Here is an 11,180-nt window from a genome sequence, read left to right as displayed (position 1 = left end):
GGTATATGAATATTATGGAATATTATTGTTCTATAAGAAATGACCAACAGGACGATGTCAGAAAGGACTGGAGAGATTTATATGAACTGATGCTGAATGAAATGAGCAGAACCAGATCATTCTATACTTCAACAAAAATACTATATGACAATCAATTCTGATGGATGTGGCCATTTTCAACAATAAGATGAACCAAATCAGTTTCAATAGAGCAGTAATGAATTGAACCAGCTACACCCATAGAAAGAACTCTGAGAAATGAGTATGAACCCATGCATATATCTTATAAATAAAAAAGAAACTCTCTCTTCTAATATATAAAGTTACCTTTTCTGTGATTAGTTGTCTATTGTGAAAGTTGTATTTGCTCAGGGTCACATTACCAGTATTTGTCAAAGTTGAACTTAACCAATTCTGAGGTTGGATCTCACTCTGCTTTGCTAAGCTCTTTCTTTCAAAGGGCCTAACATGCATATTTTACTCATCTTGAATTACAGTTCTGCTTATCCTTAAAAAAATTAAGTTCATCATAATTTCTGCAAAATTATCAGATAGTTTTCATGTTGTCTTCCTCCTAAAATAGCGCAGTTTTGAAAGCCTTTTCTATATATAACTAATTGCTTTAAAATTAGAATTCAATGTTGTGAATATTCAGAATAGTTCTAGAATTTCTCTTAATAGTCATAGAATCACAAAATCTCAGTGTCGGAAGGGACCGAACCCTAAACCATAAAGTCCTGAATAAAAATAATTTGAAAGCATCTTTAAAAAGATATTCAACATTTTTATTTTTTGTCTCACATGAGTGAAAAATAAAAAAAATATAAAAGTTTTAATAGTATATATACCTACATACATGATTTTATCATATGTTCAAAGTGGATGGAGCCAAGGAAATTTATTGTTTCTATAAAAAGAATTGGAAAATCACTGATGTTCCTGTCATTTTTGCTGAACAAATATTAATGCTGAATAGGCCTCTGAAACATTTAAAAATCACATGCTTTATGAATCAGGCAGTGAATGATTTTATGTATGTCTAAATTGTGGGCAACAATTCAAAATTAATGGGCATTCACTTAAGAATGGGATGATCCTTCTTGAGTTGGGCATTGTACAGAGCTAAGTCTAAAAATTTGATTAAAGCTAGTAATGCTGTAATTAACTGCTGTATATTGAAACCTGTGATTTTTTAAGCAAAGAAAATCATGCTGGTAGGAGCTAAAGGTAAAAAAAAAAAAAAATCACAGTAATAGAAACTGAAATCCCTTATCTAGCCAGAGGCATAAAAACTGAAGCAGCACTCTTCATCATGTCCCTGTCCCTCTGGTGACCTCTGTACAAATCCTCTCTACTTGAACCTACAACTATGAAACTATTATAATGATGCATAAGCATACTGTAATTCCATTTCTTTACAAAATATTCTCTCCTTTACCTTCCTCATTTAAATAAAGAAGGACTCTTTATCTGCCTACTAAACTCTCACTTCATCTAAAATCCAAAACAAACCCTAACTGGATTATCCTCATCAAGTTTTTACTCTTACAAATATGGTAGGTCCTAAAAGGTCACCAGTAGCTAAAAATTTTTAATTCACAATATGTTTCCTATTAGTTCTGTTTTCATTTCCATTACTTACTTTTTAACTTAGGTCCTTAATGTCTCACACCTAAATAACTGCCACACACTCATGACTGTTCTCCCTGACTTTTATTCTCATTCTCTGTTTCTCTCTTCCTGTCCATATCTGTGTCTCTCTGTCCCTCTGTCTCTCTGTCTTTCTCTGTCTCTCTCTCTCTCTCACTGTCCATCTCTGTCTGTGTCCCCCTTTCTCTCTCTCTCTGTGTCTATCTCTGTCCTTGTCTGTCTGTCTCTGTGTCCATGTCTATCTCTGTGTCCTTCTCTATGTCTTTCTCTATGTCTCTGTTCCTGTGTCTCTCTGTTTCTATCTCTGTGTCCATCTTTATCTCTCTTTTTCTGCCTTTCTCTCTTTCTGTCTCTTTATGTGTGATTTTCTGTATATCTCTGCATGTTTCTCTCTATGCCTGTGTCTCTTTCTGTGTGTATCTCTCTCTGTGTGTATCTCTGTGTCTCTCATTGTCTCTGTCTCTCTGTTTCTCTGTGTATGTCGCTTTGCCTCTCTCTCTGTGTCTCTTTGTCTTTGTTTCTCTCTTTCTTATTGTCTCTTTCACATACCTTCACATCAATAACAGAAAGCATCATTCTGATCATAATATTCTTCAGTTTAAAATTACCAAATACATATGAATTTCTTTAGCTAGTCATTCAAGGCAATTCACAATTTTGTCATGATGTATCTTTTCAGCCAGGTCTAGACTATTATTCTAAAAACAAACATTGAATTTCCCTCTATTTATCTCTTGAGTCCCCTCCCTCTGCAAGGGGTTCTTCCTCACATTTCCTCCTTGTCAAAGTTTTCTCTTCTTCAGAAGTGAAGCTTTCCTTGATCATGCCAAATTTCTTAAAAAGATTTCTCTCTTTTCTGTGATCCCTACAGCACTTTGAACTATATATATATATATATATATATATATATATATATATATATATATATTATATATATATCTTATCAAATATTCTCTATAGTACGCAGTACTTTTAATTTCTTATCAATGTATTGGACTTAAGACAGTTTTGATTCAGAGTCAAAAAAAAGCTGAGTTTAAGCTCTGGGTTCTGATAATATCTTAGTTACTCTGCGCCAGTTACCTAATTTTTTCCAAGTTTTGGATTTTTTGTCTGTAACACTTAACATTACCAATCTGTGTTTTGCAAATTCAACAGCAATCTGAGATATTATTAGATTATCAACTTTTTGAAGGCAAAGACTATGTCTTTATCTTGTACAAACTCATTGCTCTGCTTTATACCTGTTTGGGACTCAATAAATATGTGTTGAATGGGTACTTCCAAGAACATCAGAATATATAGTCCAAGAAGTTAATTTCAACAAACATTATGTACCATTAAACATTGAAAATGCAAAAATAAAAATAAGAACTTACAAAATATTTATATTTTTGCCATGATCAGATCACTTTTCTGTTTCCAAAGTGTAGTTTAGTTTCAACCTAGAAGAAAATGTAAACAAATTGTTAGAGTACTTCTCTGTTCTCCACATTGTAGGGAGAGGAGAAAAAAATGTTTCTTTTAAAATCTCCTATTTTATGTACACCATTTCAAAGTCTGATTCTTTTCAGCAAAACAACTGTTTAGTCATGTATACATATATTATATTTAATTTATACTCTAATATATTTAACATGTATGTATTGGTCGGCCTGCCATCTGGGTGGGAGAAGGAGGGGAAAAATTGGAAAAAAGAGTTTTGGCAATTGTCAACATTATAAAATTACCCATGCAAATATCTGCTAAATAAAAACTATTATTATTAAAATTTTAAAAAATAAAAATTTTAAAAATCTCCCATTTTAGGAATCAGTAAAATTAAGGAACTCAAAGAGTAGTGAGTCATGATTCTGTGACAACTCAAGAGGAAATCTCCAAGAGACTTTAGAGGGCCTTATGCAGTATTGTGCTGTTTAATATTGGGGAAAGATATAAAATCAGTTTGTTAAATCTAACAATGACTCAAGATTAGAATTAGTTAGAACACTAAACAACAGTCAAAATCCAAAAAGAAGATAAAATTGGGCTAAATATAAATAGATCAAATTTAATCCATTAAAAGTGGTCAAAAGATATGAGCAAACATTTCTCATGAAATGGTAAATCATTACTATGCACATAAAATATCAAGTTTTAGAAATATATTTTATAATTATCTTATAAATATAGATATGGGAAGAATGCATAACTAGGCTGCAGTTCATTTTTTTTAAAAAAGCCAAATTTGAGGAATGATTAGCTGGCTAAAAATGACTTGCTGGCTAAAAATGACTAGCTGGCTACAAAGATCACATTTAAGAAGAAAGTTTGAACTATAATAAAAATGACAATTATGCCTAAATTGATCTACTTGTTCAATGCCATGCAAATCAAACTGCCAAAAATTATTTTATAGATCTAGGGAAAATAATAACAAAATTCATCTGGAAGAACAAAAGGTCAAGTATATCAAGGGAATTAATGAAAAAAAAATACAAAGGATTGTGGCTTAGCAGTACCAAACCTAAAACTATATTATAAAGCACATTCATCAAAACCATTTGCTACTGGATAAGAAATAGAGTAGTGGATCAGAAGAATAAGATTAGATATATATGATACAAATCAAGTTCTAGAATAGTCTAGTATTTGATAAACTCCCATACTCTAGTTTCTGGAATAAGAACTCACTATTTGACAAAAATTGTTGGGAAAAATGGAAAATTATGTCAGAAATTTGCCATAAACTGATATGTCACATCTCATACCAAAATAAGGTTAAAGTGCATACATGATTTGGGCATAAAGGATGACACCATAAACAAATTAGAAGAGTAAGTGATAATTTATCTATCAGATCTTTAAAGAAGAGAAGATTTATGACCAAAGAAGAACTAGAAAACATGATGAAAAGCAAAATAGATAACTTTGATTACATTAAATTTAAAAGTTTTCATTCAAACAAAACCAACAGAACCAAGATTAAAAGGGAAGTATGAAGCTGGGGAAAAAACTGTTACAACCAGTATTTCTGATAAAGATCTCATTTCCAAAATATATAAAGAACTGTGTCAAACTTATAAGAATACAAATCATTCCCCAATTGATATATGGTCAAAGGATATGAATACACAATTTTTAGATGATGAAATTAAAGCCATCCTTAGTCATAAGAAAAAAATGCTCTAAGTCACTATTTATTAGAGAAATTTTAAATTTGAATTAAAACAACTCTGAAGTATGACCTCATACCTCTTAAATTGGCTAAGATACAGGAAAAGATAATGATAAATGTTGGAGGGGATGTGGGAAAACTGGGACACTAATGCATTATTGATGGTATTGAGAAGTGTTCCCATCATTCAGGAGAGCAATCTCAAACTATGTCCAAATGGCTATAAAAGTATGCATACCCTTTGATCTGAAGTGACACTACTGGGTCTATATTATAAGGAAATCATTAAGGAAGGGAATGGACCCACATGTGCCAAAATGTTTATAGCAATTATTTTTACAGTAGCAAAGAATTGGAAAATGAGTAGATCCTCATCGATTGGAAAATGACTAAATAAGCTGTGGTTTATGAAGGTAATGGAATTTCTGTAAAAATTTTTGAAAAACTAATTTTAAAAAGGCCTGGGAATATTTACATGAACAAATACTAAGTGAAACAAGCAAAACCATCACTACATTGTACACAATAATAGCAAGAATTTTGATGATCAACTATGTCAGCCTTGGTTCTTCTCAGTGGTTCAGTGATCCAAAACAATCCCAATAGACTTTGGACAGAAAATGACATATGCATCTAGAAAAAGAACTATAGAGATTGAGTATAAATCAGCATATGCTATGTTTATTTCTTTTTTTTTTCTTCTCCCATTTTTCTTGTTTTTTTTTTCCATCTTGCTCTGATTTTTCTCTCCCAATATGAGTCATAAAAATGTGTATTAAAAATAAATAATTTTTAAAAGAATGAGACAAAAGGATAATAAAATAAAATAAAAACTGAAAAACAAGAGTCTGACTTTCTGTACACATGATTTAAAGAATTTGAATATTAGATCATTTTCCTAGATGTGAATAGCTCACAACTAACATACTCTGGAAATTCAACCAAAGGTTCTACATTGGAAAAGAGAAATACAAAGGATGAATAATAAACTTGTATTTAAAGCTCTATTTAAAGTTCTTCATAAAATGGCCTCTTCCAACCTTTCCACCCTTCTCCCACTTGACTCTTTTACATGTGTTCTTTCTTTCAACAACATGAAAGGTTGGTCCCTCAAACATGACCTTTCATTTTCTTGGATTTAAAGTTTTGCTGATGTATTTTACATTGCAGACATTTCCAGATCACCCTTCACTCTGTAAGTGCTCTCCTATAACAAGATAAAACAATTAAGCAAAACTAACAATATGGTAACCTCATCTGAAAGAATGTACAACATTCCATGCCTGCAGCAAATGTCACTAAACACTTTCTTTTAAAATTGTTTTTTTATTAACAATAAAAAATTTCCTTTCCCTACCAATTCTCATTACATATTAAACAGAGAAAATTCCTAACAACAAATGTACATAGTGAAAGAAAACCAATTACCTAATTGCCTATATAACCCTGTACCCTAAATCTATTACCTCTCTGTCAAAAGGAAGACTTCATCATCAGTGCTCTTAAGACATGGGTGAACATTGTATTGGTCATAGTTCTTACAGCTTTCAAAACCATCTTTTGATATTATCATATAAATTGTTCTCCTTATTCTGCTCATTTCCTTTGTCATCACTTTATCATTTTAACAAGATTGATTTTATTGCATACATTATTCTCCAGCTCTGTTTTCATTCCATTTCCCATCTCTCTGCCTTTATACTAACTATTCCCCAGGCTTGAAATGCTCTGCCCCTCATCTTCATTTTAGTTTTTTTGGCTTTCTTCAAAAATACAACTCAAATTTCACCTTCTGCTGGAAGTCTTTGAACTTCCTCCCAGTTTATATTGCTTTTCTACCTCAAATTAATTTCCATCACACAGACACAGAGTGATAATGTGTATGTATACATATGTACATGTGTCTATATATATATATATATATATATATATATATATATATATATATATATATATATATATATATATATATATATATATATATATATATATATATATATATATATATATATATAAGATATGCAATATAGATATGTATATTATACACACACACACACACACACATATATATATATAAAACACGTACATATGAGTGGTGTAGTGGTGTATGTGTGGTATGTGTGTGTATATATACAAGATGTGTAATATAGGTGTGTATGTATATACATACATACATGTATGAATATATATTATATGTATATATATAAATACACTTGCATATAAGATGTGTAATATATGTATATACTGTGTATGTATGTATATATGCACACACACACACATATATATATTTCACCTGAATGGAGGAAGCAATATATAAACACCAGATAAATAGCATATAATGTATATATCTGCATGTATGTTTATATCTCCTTCAATAGATGGATAAGAAATTAAAATTTCAGTATACTACAGTAATATTTGATAGGTTCAAAATGCTGTAGAATCATAGAAGAAGGGGAAATTTTTTTAAGAAACATTTTTGGAGTGATCTAGGAAGATAGAAAAACAGATAGATAGTATTTACCTAGAGTTTTTTTCATTATCTTCCCCATTTGAATATAAGCACGTTTTGAGCTAGGACTATCCTTTGTCTTTTTTCATATCTTCAGTATTTTTAGCACAGTGCTTGGAATAGTGAGCACTTAAATGTCTATTGACTGACTGAAAGATGAACCTGAACTGAAATACTTCTAAGGTACTCATTGGGTGACCCCAAACAAATTAATGATCATCTCTGTGCTTTAGTTTTCTCATTTGTAAAAGTCAAGGGTTGAGCATGATGGGCTCTAACACTCTGATCTTACAACTTGGGCAGAAGAAATACAGAGACAAAGAGTTTGAGAAACAGAAAATAAACCCATCACAGAGGAATGATTCAGCTATGATCAGAGACTGAAATGAGCCAGAAATTTAATAGAGATCTCTTTCTGCCCAAAATAAATCATATTAGGAGCAATTTTTCTTTCAAGAAAAAAAAATTGTTTCAACCCAAAAGCAGCAATATATTCTAGATCTGATTCTTACCAAGAAGGAGGAACATATTATTGGGCAGAACATGATGGAAACTTTAAGGGAAAAAGATTACTTCATCTTCAAATGTCTGAGAAAGAAAGAAAGAAAAAAGCTAAGAAAATTCTGGAATGAAGTCTGGGTTTTTGAATTCAGAGGAAGGCTAGATCAAGTTCCATAGGCTTAAAATAACAGGTGAAAGACATTCAAGATTGTAATTCTAAAGACATAAAGAAACAATTCCAAGTCTGAGTTAAAAAGGAAATTTGTCTAATGAGATCTATGTGGATGCACAGGGAACTCACCACAGATTTTTAAAAGGCGTACAAAACATGGAAGTAAAGTTAACTAATGGAGGATCAATTCTTCATATCATTTTAATATGGAAATGTTTTACATAATTGCACATATATATCCTATATCAGATTGTTTACTGCTGCAGGCAGGGGATAAGGGGAAATGGGGGGATAACATTTGGAACTCACAACTTTATAAAAAATTAAAATTTTTACATGTATTTGTACATGTATTAAATAAAAATATTTCATATTATTCTTCTATAAAATAGTATCAGGAATGTTAAAACTAATAATGAGCTAACACCAGAAAGGAAAATGAAGGGATGCTTTTAATATATTCAAGGGAAAAGTAAGATTAATGAAGCTATCTGACTACTATGTAAGGTAGATGTGACAATCAGTGAATAATGGTGAGAAGGCAGAGGTGCTCAATTTTGATTTGGCTTCTATTTTCTTTACCAATTAGAAAAATATTTGGCCTAGAAAAAACATAACAAAAATAATTTAAAGGCAGTTGATAAATAGGATAAAAAGGAATATACTAAAAGGCATCTAGGTGTCCTTGATGAACCACATTTATAACATAGATTATTAAAAAATTTACAAACATAACTGTTGAACTAATGAAAGATGATGAAGAATACACAATCCTCTTAATTATTCTTTGTATTTTGAAATGTTTCAGCTTTTTGATGATTTAAGCTTATAATAAAATAAATGCAAAGCTATTCCCAGAGTATTGTAGAAAAGTATTTTCTTAATTTTTGAAAAAGATAAAAGAAATAAAGTCTACTACCTATGAATCAATGAGATTTACTTTGGTTCTTAGCAAAATTCTAGAAAATATCGTTAAAGAGCGAGATCATGAACAACTGAAAAAAGAAATCATTGGATAGTAAAACCTAGCATAGCTTCAGAAAAGAACAAGTCATATCAATAAGCCTGAAAAGACTTTTACAAAGCAATATAAAACATAATGAAAGCAATATACACAATAAAACAAATATATTTGAAAGATTAGAAATCTCTGATCAATGCTAAGATCAGCCAGGGGAATGATAATATAGTAGTTAGCTCCAAAAGACCAACTCATGATGGTGAATGAGATATATACTTCTAGATATAGCTAATGTATTTGCTTAGTTTAACTATATATATTAATTTTTAAAAAGATACTCTTTTTGTTTTTTCATTGGGGGAGAAAAAATAAATGCTTGTTAAATGAAAAAAAATAAAATATAACTTCATTTACAATTTTTTCTGAATTTATCTGCTAATTCACTACACTTGTATCTCCTTAACATTCTACAATTTCCAAATTTGTCAAAAGAAAAACAAAACTATGTAGCTCTATGGATTATATAACTCTATTAACTATATATATAGTTTATATATACAAATTGGTTATGTATACAGATTGTATATATAAAGTACATATAGTTAATTTAGTTATGTAATCCATAGAGTTATTTAATTATATGTAGTTCTATATATAATGATATAGAATTATATAGAAACATATACATGTAACACATGCATGTTACATATATATACTCCTTGAAATTAACAGAATATTTATAAAAAATTTTCATGTCACTGTTGTGAAAAAATGGAATGAAAAAAGGATATGAATGCAATTAATTAGTAGGTAAATTCAAAAGTATTTGAGTAGTCAAATCTCAAAAATAGGCAATATTATTCCACATCAAGTTGGAAGAAAATTTCTAGTGGAAAAATGCTAAGAAATGTGTTTGGTGCTGGGCTGTTATTTTGGTCAATAAATAAGATAGGGCATACATTACTTATTAGCTTTGAGGATGAAGCAAAACACAAAGGACTGAATGATATATTGGATGAAAAGATAGAGAGCATTTAGAGAAGAGTTGCCAGGATGATCAAAGGCCTCAAGGTCATGATAAATGAAACTAGATATATTTAGTAGGTGATGAGATTTATGGAGAGCATGGTAACTGTTTTCAAACAAGTTATGTAGGAAAAAAGATTTGATTTACCACTTTTGTTCTATTGTTCACAAGTAGAAACAAGTTATAATTTTAAGAGGCTAATTTATATTTGATCTAAGGAAAATTTTTGAAGCAATTAAAACTGTTCAAAAGTATTATGGGTGCCTCAAGGGTGAATGGCCTCCTGATCCCTTTTGGACTTTAAAAAATATGAAAGACCTTCCATTAGCTATATTGTTGAGGAGATTCTTCTTTAAATACAGTTTGAAACTGATGACTTATGACATCTCTTCCAAATTCTAAGACCCAAGAGAAAAAAGAAAGACACAAAGAAAAAACTGAGTAAAACAATACTTTCAATACCTACAATATAGGATGTTATAAGGTTAATGTGAGATAAAGTATAAAAGTATAAAAATAAAAGTATTTCTTTAATAAAAAGAAATTGTTCTGTGAAGTCAGCAAGTATTACTATTATTAATAATGTCAATGATAAAAATAATAGGTCAAATCTATAACAGTTAACTATTGATTGCATCTAGTAATGAAGGAGAGTAAAGAATCACTGTTGTTCCAAAAGTTTCAAATTTTATGACTAGAAGAATAGTAATTCTACCAACAAAAATAGGCACTCATCATAATTTTCTTCCCCAAAACAACAGGTTAAGAAATTGGGAAATTAGGGAGGAATATAAGTTTGAGGATTTAAATGATGAATTCAGGTTTAGACACAAAGATTTTTGAGGAATTTGGGATATATATATATATATATATATATATATATATATATACACACATACACATATATATATATATATACACACACACACACATATATATGTATATGTATATATATATATATATATATATATATATATATATATATATATATATATATATATATATATATATAAATGGATATGGCTAGCAAATAATAGGCAATTAGACTAGAATTAGGGAAGATTTATGGAATGGTATATATTTTTGAATCATCTATAGAGTTGTGTTAACTGTTGCAATGGAAGTGTATAACACAATTAAGAGAGAGATTGTACAAATTCTTATGTAGAAGAAGGGAGAAAAAGAATCAACAAAAGACAT

Source organism: Sminthopsis crassicaudata, chromosome 5, assembly GCF_048593235.1.
Source record: "Sminthopsis crassicaudata isolate SCR6 chromosome 5, ASM4859323v1, whole genome shotgun sequence".
Lineage (NCBI taxonomy): Eukaryota > Metazoa > Chordata > Mammalia > Dasyuromorphia > Dasyuridae > Sminthopsis > Sminthopsis crassicaudata.
Note: the sequence above shows the minus strand (reverse complement) of the source record.